The 13,679-nt window shown below is 33.2% G+C and overlaps 1 protein-coding gene across 1 annotated transcript in view; it reads right to left on the minus strand.

Annotated features, from left to right (window-relative positions):
* The window catches only part of LOC129796016 (Ig-like and fibronectin type-III domain-containing protein 1), a 156,756-nt gene extending 143,700 nt beyond the window's left edge, over positions 1-13,056 (minus strand). The window contains exon 1 of the mRNA XM_055837657.1: positions 12,814-13,056. The gene's annotated coding sequence lies outside the window, so the exon portion shown is untranslated. The remainder of the gene's footprint in view (positions 1-12,813) is intronic.
* Positions 13,057-13,679: the final 623 nt, after the last annotated feature.

Raw genomic sequence — 13,679 nt, forward strand, 5'->3', positions numbered from 1 at the left:
TTTTTTGTTGCCTATCGTAGAACCAAAAAAAAACGAAGAGAGAAAAACTTTGATTCACTTGTGGGTAGTTTATGCTATGTTCGTATCTACTGTATATAAGAGAAATTTGCATGATAAACTTTTTAATCGCTTTGTTTGCAAAACATTGCTGGGACACAACAATATTAATCTATTGCACATTTCACCCGGGGATTTGTATTAGTTCAATACAAACATGAATTAATTCAGTGTGGTCACATGCATACACCCCGAATACATTGATGCGATGATAAATCAATCAGAAGCAAATCAAACAATAATGTTCCAAGTCAAAGGATTGAAATTTTCAGGTAAACACTGCATATTCTATGTTTGAATTAATTTTGTTTAAATAAACAATTGTTTACTGCACAAGGAGTTGAAGGTAATCGAAAGTTTCATCAATGAATGCAAATAAATTCGTGTATTTTGACCATTTCCAATTTGCAATTTGTAAATTAATAATTTTCATAGCAGTATTGTCACGAATTGATTTGAAGGATTTTAACCCATTTACGGATTAGAAATATTTTTGACAGCATAAATTAAATTATATATAAATTTTCAAAGCCTGGTTAATCAAAAAAGTCAATCATAACGCGTCCAGTTATAAGAGTTGGTGTCCCACAACGTGTAGAAGTTTGTTTATGCGTTGTAATACTATTTGCGAGTTGTATTAGTAGGCAAAGGTGATTTTTTTTGTGAACTTCAGTAATTTGATGCAAAAAATGGTTATATCTCTGGTTCTATAAGGCCTACAGAAATTTCTTGACTAGTTATGGAAAGGTATTGAAATAAGCTATAATCTGACATATGTTTCGATACATTTCAAGGTGACCTCTAGAACACAAAATGGCGGATTTTTGTTTCATCAAAACAGTTTTTGGCATTTTTTGTCTCGAAGGAATGGTTCTAGAGGTTTCTGATGTTCTAGAAAGTTGTAGAGAATTGCAAAACCTTTAATTTGATACTAAGATGAGCAAAATCGGACAAGCCGTTCAAGAGATATGGCTCTCAGAACTTTTCAAATTCAAGAATTTTTCAAATGGCTATATCTTCTAAACGGCGACATAGATTTTCTTCATTTTTGGACTGGTACAAGATTATTAGTCCTGCTACAACATATCAAAATTTAAAAGATTTGCCTAATGGGGATTCGGAGATATTGCCCCTTAAAGTTAGGCAATTTTTGTTTTTGATTTTAGCGCCTCTTGCGGATGTTTTTGGAACTTGGAATGTTCTAGACAGTTGTAGGGCTTCGCAATACCTTTCATTTGATACCAAGATGATCAAAATCGGTCAAGCCGTTCTCGAGTTATATCGAAAAAACACTTTTTGCTTTAGGCCGCCATATTTGCTAAACCGCTTGACCGATTTTCAAGTATGAATTGTCGATGAAAACGTCTCACTGAGCTCTACAACATACTAAAATTTCAGATCTCTAGCTGTAAGGGAAGTGGTTGACGGTAGTTCAAAATGGCGGATGGCGGCCATCTTGGATTTTGAAAATGCCAAAAAATGAAATTTTACACCCACATTTCTATAGAAAACTTCAAACCGGAAGTCTCTATCTGTTACCGTTCTCGAGCTATAAGGCAAAGTTTGGACCACCGGCAGGCCGGCCGGATCAAAAATTTTCCACCACCATTTTCGTAATGTGGGATGTCTAAAACGTGCTCATACCAAGTTTGAGCCCGATCTGAGGTGGTCGGAAAATCCGACGATTACAATACTTGGTGTTGGCCACGAAGTGGAACACCAACTAATATTTAATAATAATTTTGAATTTCACGTGAGTTTTTTTTTAATATTTCAACTTCCAGAAAAATTTATTTAGCCCTCTAGCGGTTGTTTTAATAATAAATTCGCCCAAGAATTAAGTTTTTATAACATAAAAATTTAATTTAAAATATATTCTCGATTAAATTATATTATAAAGTTTAAGGCAGGGGCATAACAAAAGTCCATATATCCTTTTCCAACGTTAAACGTATATTTTCTAATATTTGACGTTTATTGCATCATTTGACATATATGTACATATTTGAACGTTCAACATTTACTCAAACGTTTGAAGTTCATTTTCTTTCTTTATATTTAGGTCTAAAACTTTGGGCTTTTTTTCTAACTTTAACGTTCATTCTAATGTTTATCCCTTATTCAAACATTTGACATTCATTTTTTTAACGAGTAACGTACCTTTTATGACTTTGACATTTTTTTCATAACGTCTGACTTTTTATCAAATGCTTACAGTTATTTTAGCCTTCAACACTTATTTTCTAACGTTAAACGAATATTTTCTAAACTTTAACGTTTGTTTCATTCATTCAAACCCAATTCAAAAAGTTTTTTTTTTAATTTTTATGTAATTCTTTTTCCAGACCGCAAATGGGTTAAATTTTTCGCTTTATAAAATATACAACACTATAAGTTTCTCTCACATATCTGGATTTCTATAGCTGTGATTTTTTTATTAAGTGGATTTCAGTTTAGAAAAGAGTACTGATTACTTGAGAATCTCTGGAATCTTGGAATTCATACTACTAAAAATTCCGTTTGGTAAATTGAATGAGAGAAATATTGGGGGTGTGTGTATAAAGCTTGGGAAGAAATTTCCAATAAATAATTCCCACCATTGTCACTTTACCAATATATAGAAGCTATGCGAGGGTGACAAAAGAGATTCCACATAGTGGAGCTTTCTGCACTTTTGTTGTTCAATGAAGCGCACCCCGAGGAAGCTGCATTGAATGGAGTTAAGTTTTATTGTTGTGCAGTGAAAGAATTTTTATTGTGTTTTCTCAACCCCCAATTTATTCTTCTGTTTTCCCGCCACCACACCCCCATTGACTTTTATCCATATCGCATCAGTCACATTCCGGCACCTCCATGCGGAATGCTTCCACATGCCAATGCGGGATCGTCGCATTGTGTGAATCCCAATCGTAGTTTTTTCCGGTATTTTTGGTCTTCAATAAAAATTCCTTCCACGCTGAATTACTATTTTGCCACCATCTCGCAATGTAGTCGCGGTGGTGAGAAATTCCTTTCAAGGCATGACGTGTGATCTCTTCCAAAGAATTGCACGCCATCAAACAATTCAATAAACTCAGCATCCCCCTTGAACAGCTTGTGTGTGTGTGTGAAGGAATTAAAACGATAATCCGTTTTCGTGTAACATAAACTTTGTCGGTTGATGGTGGAAAAGCTCAATGAGCGAGAATGGTTTGTAATCTCCCACGCTCAGAGCACACATAGAACATTTCAACCCCCAAGCCTTTGCTTAAACTTCTAAATTGTTTTCCCAAGCGATTCACCTTTTGCAATATGTGAGGATTTTAATCACCCGCGCAACTAAAAAGGGCTTGACTAAAATATTGTGCCAGAGTGTTGAAAGCTGATATTTGGATAAATTTTGTGTTTCGTAATGGGGATTTTAATCTGAAAGATAAATTCAGTTGAATGATGTAGGATGACGCACAACACTTAATCTGCCCATGAAGTTATTTTTAATAAACAAAAAATATTTATTTTTCTTTGTACATGTTTGAGCTTTTGCAAAAAAAATTCTTCAACATAAAATTTCTTTTTAACTCTTTAGGTCCATTGGGTCATACGCTGACCCAAAAGCTCGATTTTGAAAATGTTTCATTTTGTAGAGTTATTTTTAATAACATTGAGTCCAAATTAGTACAAGACTAGGTCTTCACAATTCCATAATGACCACAAAAGAACATCCCCAAGGACTGACAGGATCGGGAAGGAGGAAAAAGCGAAAATTATTGAGTTAGGATTTTTTGCTAAAAATGTTTTATTTGAGCTCAAAGGAACCCACAAAAATTATTTTACATTCTTCTTTGTGTCTTCTAGACAATTGCTCCAGTTATGAATTGTTTATCGGAAATGTTAATTTATGTTAAATTTTCTATTAAAATCTGTTAAAATTATTCTTAAATTCTATTAATTTTTTGTTAAATTTGTAAGAGGAAAATGAGGAAAAATCATTACCTACCTAAAAAAAAAGTCAGGCAAAATAAATCTAAAAATTCATCAATTTTTATTCACAACAATCTATAAAGTTTTTAATTTATTTTAATAATTGTGAAGGATACTTTTTGTAGCAATAAAGCTCACAAAAAGCTCAGGTAACTTTTAGCACCTGTTAAGTTACCTAAGCCTTTTGTAAGCTTTAGTGTTACATAAATACTTAATTCTTCTCAATCATTAAAAAAATTAAAGTTTTCTTTGAATATATTTTGAGTAACTTTTTTGAAGAATTTTCCCCGCTTTCTTTCTATAAATTTAACAAAAATTATAACATGGTGTATCATCAACCTCCTATATAAATTTTTAATACCAAATTAAGGACTTGAAATTGCTTCTAAATATATTAAAAAAAAATCTGAGACATAGTCAAAAAAATCCCCATGCAAATTGCTAACGAGTATGTTTGAATGTTGCTATACAAAACACAACCCCCCGTCATAACCCATTTTCGCCGCAATCTAAAGTCTTTTACATTCGCATGCATAGCATATATGCTAGCTAAGGGGACTCCTTCCCTTTTATCATTTTTTTCCATGATGCGCTTTTATGTGTCTTCCTGTCTTTTATGGCAAACAATGTCATAGCACTGCGAGATGCATAAAATGTGTTGTGGCTGGGAAGGAGAGCGTGGTGTAGTTAAAAAAAAAGCTCCCAAATGCCGGAGGAGCTTTTGTTGCGTCGTAAATACAATGCTTTAGAGTAATGAAGATGCGACGGTGGAAGCAAGGACCAAGAAAAAACCTTCATACCTTCATTATATATACTCCTACACTACACATAGTTTATTCAAGAAAAAAATTTATTATTATTTTCTGTCTGTTGCTATATGTGTACAATGTGGAGCAACGTTGCGAGACTTTGGGAGGTAAACTGCTGCACACCCACAAAAAAACCCGAAACTCCATCTGGATCATTAAATGAGGGAAAATCCTTTTAAAAATCTTCCATGCGAGAACTCCCATCTTTTCCGGAAACTCACTTTTCCCCCGTTTTTTTTTTTTTTGTTGGTCCCTGCGTGCGTCTCTCTCTCTACCGTTGAGCTTTTATTGCTGGTTTATAGTGTTATTGTGCGTCAAAAAGGCGAAATAACAATGAAAAACACATTCGTGGAAAAATGCCAAATGCAATCAATTTAGATTTTTACAGCATTTTACTCCCGTGCAGAATGCCTCAAACATTTAATACAATTTACTTCTCACAGTTTTATTTCTCTCGCAAACTCACGCGGAAGATCTGCTTCACACACCAAAATGGGGAGGATTTTCATCTTTGGGGAGGCTTGAATTCAATTTAGAACTTTATTGAATTGCGGAGGATTCCACGACACTTGCCTTGTAAAAATGATGGCAAACTGTAGTAAAGCGGAGGGGGAAACGGTATACATCCTAAAGGAAGCCCCACTAAAGAGCAATGACTGTAGATGTTAACCCTTTCGTGATCTTTGTATTAATCAGATCAGTGACATTTTTTTCTTCATGCATATTGAATGTATAAAATGTTCACTATAATTGTTCAGCAACGTTTATCTCAAATTCGTTAATTTATATTGATTATGAGACAGATGAATTGGCCTCAGGTTATAGGACTCCCCGAAAGCCCCCTATTACTCATTTTTTTATGCAAAAATTAGTTATTTCTCACAGAATGTGCCTAAAGCAGTTTCCTTTAAAAAATCCATCTACCAGTAGAACTTTTAGACTCTTTTCATCATAGATAAAATAATATTTAACTATTTTTTAAATCTATGATTTTTTAAATCATTTCTACGTGATTTCTTAATTCGGGATTTTACGAGTTTTTTTTTAATTTAAAAATAAAGTATGAAACGTACAATTTTTTTACTCCTAGCAAAATTATATATAACAAAGAAAATCTATTTCCTTTGAGGGTTAAAAGTAGGTACTATATATAGCAAAAATCTCGTTTCAGCTTTTCCGGAATGGTATTTTGCCACGGAGAGATACAAAATGGAATAAAACGAATGAGAATATCAAACTAACATTCAATTCTTAATCTTATAATTCCAAATTGCTTTGGTGGAAGCCCTAAAGCACCTCCGCAGCACACCATACCGCATGTGAAGGCATCAAGCTTAACAAGGGTGGAATGTGTGTGAGATGAGAAAGGGGTGGTGTTTGAGGCAAAAGAGCAAACATTGTGCCACAGAAGGTGATGACCTTCTCTCATATGAACCCACCCCCCCCTCCTAGCACCCAAAGATAGTGTGGTATTTAAGTGTGTAAACCCTTAAAGAGTTTCGGTTATTTGTCTGTATACTTTGTATACATATATTGAATTAGGGGGGGATTCACAACCCCCTTAAACTCTGTGATTTAACCTCACCGAATCCGACAATCAATCTTGGGTGTAATTACAAAGTTCAAAGCCATACCCAAACACTCGGGGGAGAAGCAGAGTGCTTGAGATTTATTAGTGGCGATATTATCTTTTGCACACTACACCCCCCGTGCTTCTACACTGCAAAAGCGCTCCATCCGCAATCAGATCAGATTAACATTGTACGCTTTTCTCGCGCACCATTCCGCCATTTGTAAGCCCACCCCGAGGGAGCTTTCGATGCGACTTTGGGATAATATAGGGTTTTTCATTTGATTCATCGTCATCTTAGGGTGTCACTCTGCACAACTTATAGAGCAATGCCAACGAAATGGAGCTTTTGCTGCTAACAAAGGGAATGTATTTATTGAAATGTGATGTAAGATAGCTAAAAAGATTTCCACATAAACCTCTAATAAATTGAGATTTGAAAATGAAAGAGCTTTCTTGTAAAAGCTCTTTCATTTCATTTCTTGTGAAATCTAATTTTTCCTTTTCTTCCTTTGCAATTTATTTTAGTTCTAATTAAAAAAACGTTAAACAAAAAGGTATTTTTAGTTGAATTTTTTTGTGTAATATGTATTTATTTTGAAAATAAATTAAAAAGAAAAACTCAAAGATTTATTCTCCACCCGAAATACCATCAATTAGGGGAATTTTATTGATTAAGGGTGGATTTCTTCTTTCTTCGTGCTCTTCTGGTAGTATTCCATCTAATTACTCTGAGTGAGAGTTAGCATCATTTCCAGAATACGCAGCAATCAGAGATAATGATGGTCAAAGATTCAATTCTGTAGGTCAGGTTTCTAATTAGTCTGAAATACGGAGCATTTTTTTTGCTTTTTCAGCAAATTCAGGGGAAAATCTTATGTGATTTCTTATGATGCCTTTTGCGTCATCTTCTATGCTTTGGGGCACAAAAACTCGCCTATGTGACCTTGCTATGGATTTTATTTCGCTTCTCCGCACTCTATGTAGCCCATAGGCCATTGAACTGCAATTGGAAGTTGTTCATGCCAAACATGCCAAAACAATGTGACCTTCTTTTCCATATACTTCTTATTTTTTTTTTCGCCTTATTTGGGTTTTATTTTCCCCAAAAGCAGGACGAAAAATGTCCACAAAACCACCCATTTTTGGCACACTGACCAAACCATTTATCTTCACAGCTCTCAGGTGTTTCATCGTGGGGCTTTTTTTTCCTCACTTTACTTTATTCATAAAACTTGCCTAACACCACCGGCCTTGGTTGTTTCGTTTTTTTTTTTCTTTTTACTTCTCGCGCCTCTAAGCAAGAAAATACTCGCAATTATCAATAGAGCTTGTCTAGTCGGATGAAATTTCAAATTATCCACCATTTAATGATTATATGTATGCTTCAAAATAGTTCTGAAAAATTCTATATCGCAATTTCATTTGATACGAGAACTTTAAGAGTGTGGGGAACTTTTTGTTCTGATAAAAAACCGACAAAGGCACATTGAAGTTGTTGAAGTTAGTGGAAAATAACCAAAAGCTCATTATAAACTCTGGGAAGTAAAACGGTCCAATCGATACCTATATTGAGAATTTTCAAGGATTTTCATTTCATCATTTATTTAGGGGTGCTGTTCAAGGAAAAAAAACCTCATCAAAATTTGATACCTTTTGGGTTTTTTTAAGAAACTTTCCGGAAGTTTCATCTTACCGTTGAAAGGGGTATGTTTGAGTAAAATAAATAATTGAAAAGACAATCTATATTTAAAAATGAAAGAAAATGTATTAGGAAGTCTGTGGGAAAAAACATGTGAAGAAGTAATATCAAAGATGAAACATTTAATGAGAAATTATTCATATTCTATTACTTATTCTACAGAGAACACTGAAAAAACAATATTAAAATTTTTTGGTACAGATTACCTATTTTACTAAACTATAAAAAATTCTTTATAAAATTTAAATATTCGGGATATTTATAGCTTTGTACTTTCCATATTTCAGTTATTCAGGGTTAGTGATTTCAAACATTTTCAAGCCCTGGGCTTTACAAATCCTTTCATCATGACCCAATGTAAATAGGAAAATATATTTTCCGCGTAGTTCTGGAAATTCCCTGGGAAATTCATTAGATTAGGTCTAAAATCTCATTCAACGAGTGTCATAATTAATATCCATCGAGCACCACATTATTGCCAGATAATCCCCTTCCCTTACTCCCTTCGTCCACCGAATCGCTGTGGGAAAATGCACTGTGCTGTGAATTTATCATGTTTTTCTTTGAAAACCATTCATATGTTAACATACCGTAAGAACGGGTAGTTTTGAGAAGTTAATTTTTAATTGTAATTTACAAATTATTTCATCAGAATTCTATCTTGAAAATCTCTTCTGTTCTTTTTTTTCTAATTCTTTGTAAATGAAATGTAAATAAAGAGAAAGAAGAAACATGTACTCCCAAGAAGCACCCTCATTGGCTGACCGATTCCATAAAGGTTGTGCTATTGGATATCTGTCAATGTATTACATAACAGAGTCTGTATAATTATTTAGTAAATTAAATTAGTTAATTAAAGTAAATTTTAATAAAATTAAAATTCCATTTTGAAAAAAAAAGCCCTCTGGTGGCAAAATTACTAAATTTTGTCAAAATTTATGTAAATGACCAACCTTTACCAATGTTAACCAACTATTTTTATCTGAATATGTATTCCATAAAAATATTGAACAAAACTACCCCAGTTTGCCTTATTATATGTATGTATATCATCATCATTTCCGGATGATCGAAAGGAGATTTCAGTGAAAACTCCATCATGTATTAATGAAGTATGATGACGTGAAGTGAGCATGAATAGGCCTGTTTGTATGCTGCGAGGGGTTGATGTAGGTAGTTTCTCCTTTGGCAGGAATGGGTACATAAGCATTGCCTTTTAATTAACGTAGTGTCTGAATAGGGAAAATACGAGACATTGCATTTATCTCATGAAGTGGGATGTGTGGAGTGTGGTTCCCCGTATTTAATGGGAATTGATTAAGGGAATATAACCCAGAGAGCTTTGCTGGAGGGAACGTCAGAAAGGGCGTATCCTATTATTCCGCATCTGTGAGCTCAATATTAATGTCCCAAATATTAATCGTAGTGTATCAAATTGTTTCATAAGCACTTTGAAAATGATCAACATTGCATTTTAATGATGGAATACATTCATTAGCCCCATATGGGACGTCATTTTAGCTATTTCACTTAATTTAAATCCATCTACAACAGTATTTCCCGGAATTAATAAAAAATATATAGTTTTAATTTTGACTTTTTTGTGTTTTAAAATTCACTGTGGAACTTTTGTAATTTTATTCAAAGTTTGTTATTTAATTAATGAGTTTTTAACCCAATTTATTCGAAATTGTATAAAAATAATTATTTTGGGATTAACCCTAAAATTGACACGTTTTATTGAATTTAACACCCTACCCCGTAGTTTAATTTACACTCGACACAAACTTTAATCATATTTAAAAGCTTTTATGTGTATTTTTTCACAAAGTAATTTATTTACAAACTGACACTGAAATACTCTGACCAGTTTAATTGTTTATTTTATTTTTAATTTCATGTAATATAATATAGTTAGTTGTTGTTTGAAATAAAATTTCATTAAAAGTGTTCATTTTTATTGAATAAATTTAAAAAAATCCAATAAAATCTGATACTTGATTACCCATCTATACTCGTTTCAAAAAATATTCTTAAAAAAGAGTTTATTCATTTTTCTAAAGTTTTCAGGAAAATATTATCAGATAGATTGAAAATTGATACATTATAGAGGAAAATCCTTCTTTACCCCAATTTCTATTTTCTTCTTGGCCTCACCAATCATCACCAAACCCTTTTAATTATATATCACATTGCAAATAAGATGACCTATCGACTCTCCTTCACATTGAATTCTTAATAAAGAAGAGGCAAAGATTTCCTCAAATAGACTTAATCTGCTGAGAGCTATCTTCTTCTTGAGTTTATCCATCTTAGAAATTAGAATGGATGGCTGTTGTGAATGAAATAGCATTCACCGGAAATTGGAAAGAGGGATACCCTCGTAGAAAGAGAATATTCGAGTATATTTATTGTATGCTAGAAGGGATGAGATGTGCGAGAGTTGTGTAATCGAGCTGGAAGACAATTTTGCCGGCGACATAAAATCACATTTAGAAAAGATGTTTCGCTGAGCTCTAAAATTTATGGTTAGAGAATTGAAGCTATAGTCGAACCACAAAGGAGGGAAAAGAGATGGATTTTTCTGCTTTTGCGATATAACAAACCAATTTTGTGAGCATCAAGAATGGGGTGGAAGCTCACAAGGATTTCCGATGACTGTTGTGAGAATTACAAAGGAGTAAAAGAGAGAGAGAGAGCAGCATGATGAAAAGTTTGTCGCGGAAACTGTCTTGGAGATTTATTTAAATACATAAATACATGTATATTGCTCCTAAATATCAAGAGCTTGTTTTTAGGCATTTGTGGGATGGTTGGAAGCTGTTTTAGCGCAAAGTTCGAACATATTATAATGAATAAGGGGATGGGATTTACCCTAAATGAAACCATATCGATTATACTTGTACAACATAACTAAATAAAATATACATTGAAATCCAAATTGCGAATAAAAAAGACAACGTGGGAAGCTGAAAGCTCTTATATTCTCTCACAAGAATGAATTCGTTGAGAAACCTCAAAATTAGTTCCTTTTTTCAGCTTTCTCTATTTCCAAAGTTCTAGCAGTTTAAAAATTGATTTCAATAACATTAAACGTTAGAAAATTGACGTAAAAAACTATGAACAGAACGTCAAACTTTAGGATTATAACGTTGAAGTTTTAAAAAGAAACGTCAAATGTCAAAAAACATCAAACGTTTAAAAAATAATGTAAAAAACGTGAAGTATAAATGTCAAATATTAAAAAGAAACATCAAACGTTGTTACAGATGTCAAACTTGAAAAAAAATAATAATAAAGACGTTTATTCTGTATAGAAAAGATTACAACATATTACATAAATTCCTTAAAGTTGATTGATGTTGGATAAATGGAGACTGGGAAAACTCACAAAACATTGATTTATCTTCCCAAAAAAACAAGAAAATATTATTTTAATAAAATATTTAGTTTTGCCATGGAATTTCCCAATAAGTTAGTTTATTTTTCTCAAGCAGCACTTTGTTCGGTGAAGAATACACAAAACAATTCTTTTATGAGCACACAACCGCGCAAAGTTTAAATGTATAAAACAATTCGTTATTTGAAAGACATCTCAAAGACATTTTTTGTATTCTTCAATGTTCTCCGTTGTCAAACTTCCATACCTTATGAGTGGATTTAATAATTAAATTTACGAATTTTCTCTATGGCATTGTACATAGCACAGACAGTAGTAAATGCAGGAAGAGAGAAATTTCAAGAAATTCTTTCTTTTTGTTACCACAAAGATAGATAAAGTCGAAGTCTTACTCTTTAGAGATTTTTCTTGAGCATTTTCTCGTGCAGAATACAAAAGGTTTCAAGATAAACTGGAAGAGTTTTCTTTTATTACACAATGTACGTACATAAGGTTGTCCTTTGGGAAAAAAAAAGAAAAATTCTTAAAGAAAAAAAAATATTCGTAAAAAAATGGGAAACAGCGCGAAAGCTCTTTGCCGCATGAAGAAAAGCTTCAGTGCGAAAGTCTCAAGCGGACGTGTTGCAAGGTGGAAACGTGTTCCATGTTGCGGTTGTGTTGAGCGTAAATAGCAACAATTACGTAAATTTGCACATAGAATTCAATTAGCAATTAAAGTTTGTTGGTATATTGAAGCGTAAATTCGAGAGTCTCCGCCAGTGTTTGCGTATTGTTTGTATGCATGTCTGCCTGCATATAAGTTCAGGTTACAGTGAAATAGGCGCGAAATAAAAACGCATATTGTAGCCTCCCACCATTTTATTGCACGATTAACTTCAAAAGAAGTCTGATAGTTTTTTCCTCTTCTTCTTTATATTTTGCCTCTCAAGCAGCTAAACGACATTTTATTGCTGTGCAGTGTACCGTGTATTGGGACACAAGTGTCAGGTGTTACGCGGACTATCTAAATGAAGCTTTTTGTGAATATAAAAACGCATCAAAAGACATCTTTTTGCTAACTTGCACCAACACTGTGGCAATGACATCAAATGTTTCAACAACTATTTCACCCACCCCCGCATTCCAAGATGCATTCATTCACTTTTAATTCACGGTACATACACAACAATTGAAGGTGAAATGCTGCCCCACCACCCAAACTGTTCCACCAAATTGCCTTCCCAGTGCAGATGGAAGTACTTTTTTTTTCTTCAAATAACTTTCAATAAATAAATCAATCAATTTTTTTTAAAAATTCATTTACTTTGCAATATACCTTAAATTTTTTTTTCTTCAATCTGTCCTCAGAGGTAGTGAGAAATCACGTGAGAGTGTGCATTTGTGGATAAATCACGAGAAACCGCACTAATGCCAGGGTAAAAGAGAGGAAGAGGGAAGAAACACAAGAATTCACTTGCAGTCAATTTTAGATACGGAGAAAAAGCTCACACAGTGTCTTCACTTCTCGGGCTTTTTTTCAGCGATCCGCTCACGATGAAATTCAAACGCGAACTAACTCGCGAGAGTCACAGCTCTCCCACTATATAGCCAAAAAGCTCCCACTACTGGTAAGAGAGAGAGAGAAAGAGAGTCAAGAGAATCGAAAGAAGCATATATGAGCGGGAGAGGTGAAATCAGTAAATATGCGCAGATGTTATGAAAAATGATTGTTTCACAATTTGAGCATTTACTCTTGCGTTGTAATTTGATTTTTCAGGCTCAATAGATTAGGGCAGATTTTATACTTTTTTTTTACTCTCTGATATGTTATGATTTTTCATTTATTTTTTACTCCTAAAGACAAAGAATTCATTGTGGAATATATTGATTTTTTGAGAATATTTGGCGATGAATATTTTTAATATTGGTGAGAATGTGAATATTTCCAATTTTTTTAAATGAATAATTGTCTATTAAATTAAAAAAAAAATATTCAAAAAAAAATTAAATGATTATTGTTTGAAAATTTTAAAAAAAGGGAAATAAATAATAAGTTAAAAAGCTTTCCCTGGAAGCTTTAGCGTTTTTTCACGACTTTTTTTTAATAAAATATGTACCTACCATTTATAACCACTTATGTGGAATACCATGTGAAGAATCAGCTGAGCGCCTCTCTCATCAATGACAGTGAGAGCAATCAGT

Source organism: Lutzomyia longipalpis, chromosome 4, assembly GCF_024334085.1.
Source record: "Lutzomyia longipalpis isolate SR_M1_2022 chromosome 4, ASM2433408v1".
In the NCBI taxonomy this organism is placed as follows: domain Eukaryota; kingdom Metazoa; phylum Arthropoda; class Insecta; order Diptera; family Psychodidae; genus Lutzomyia; species Lutzomyia longipalpis.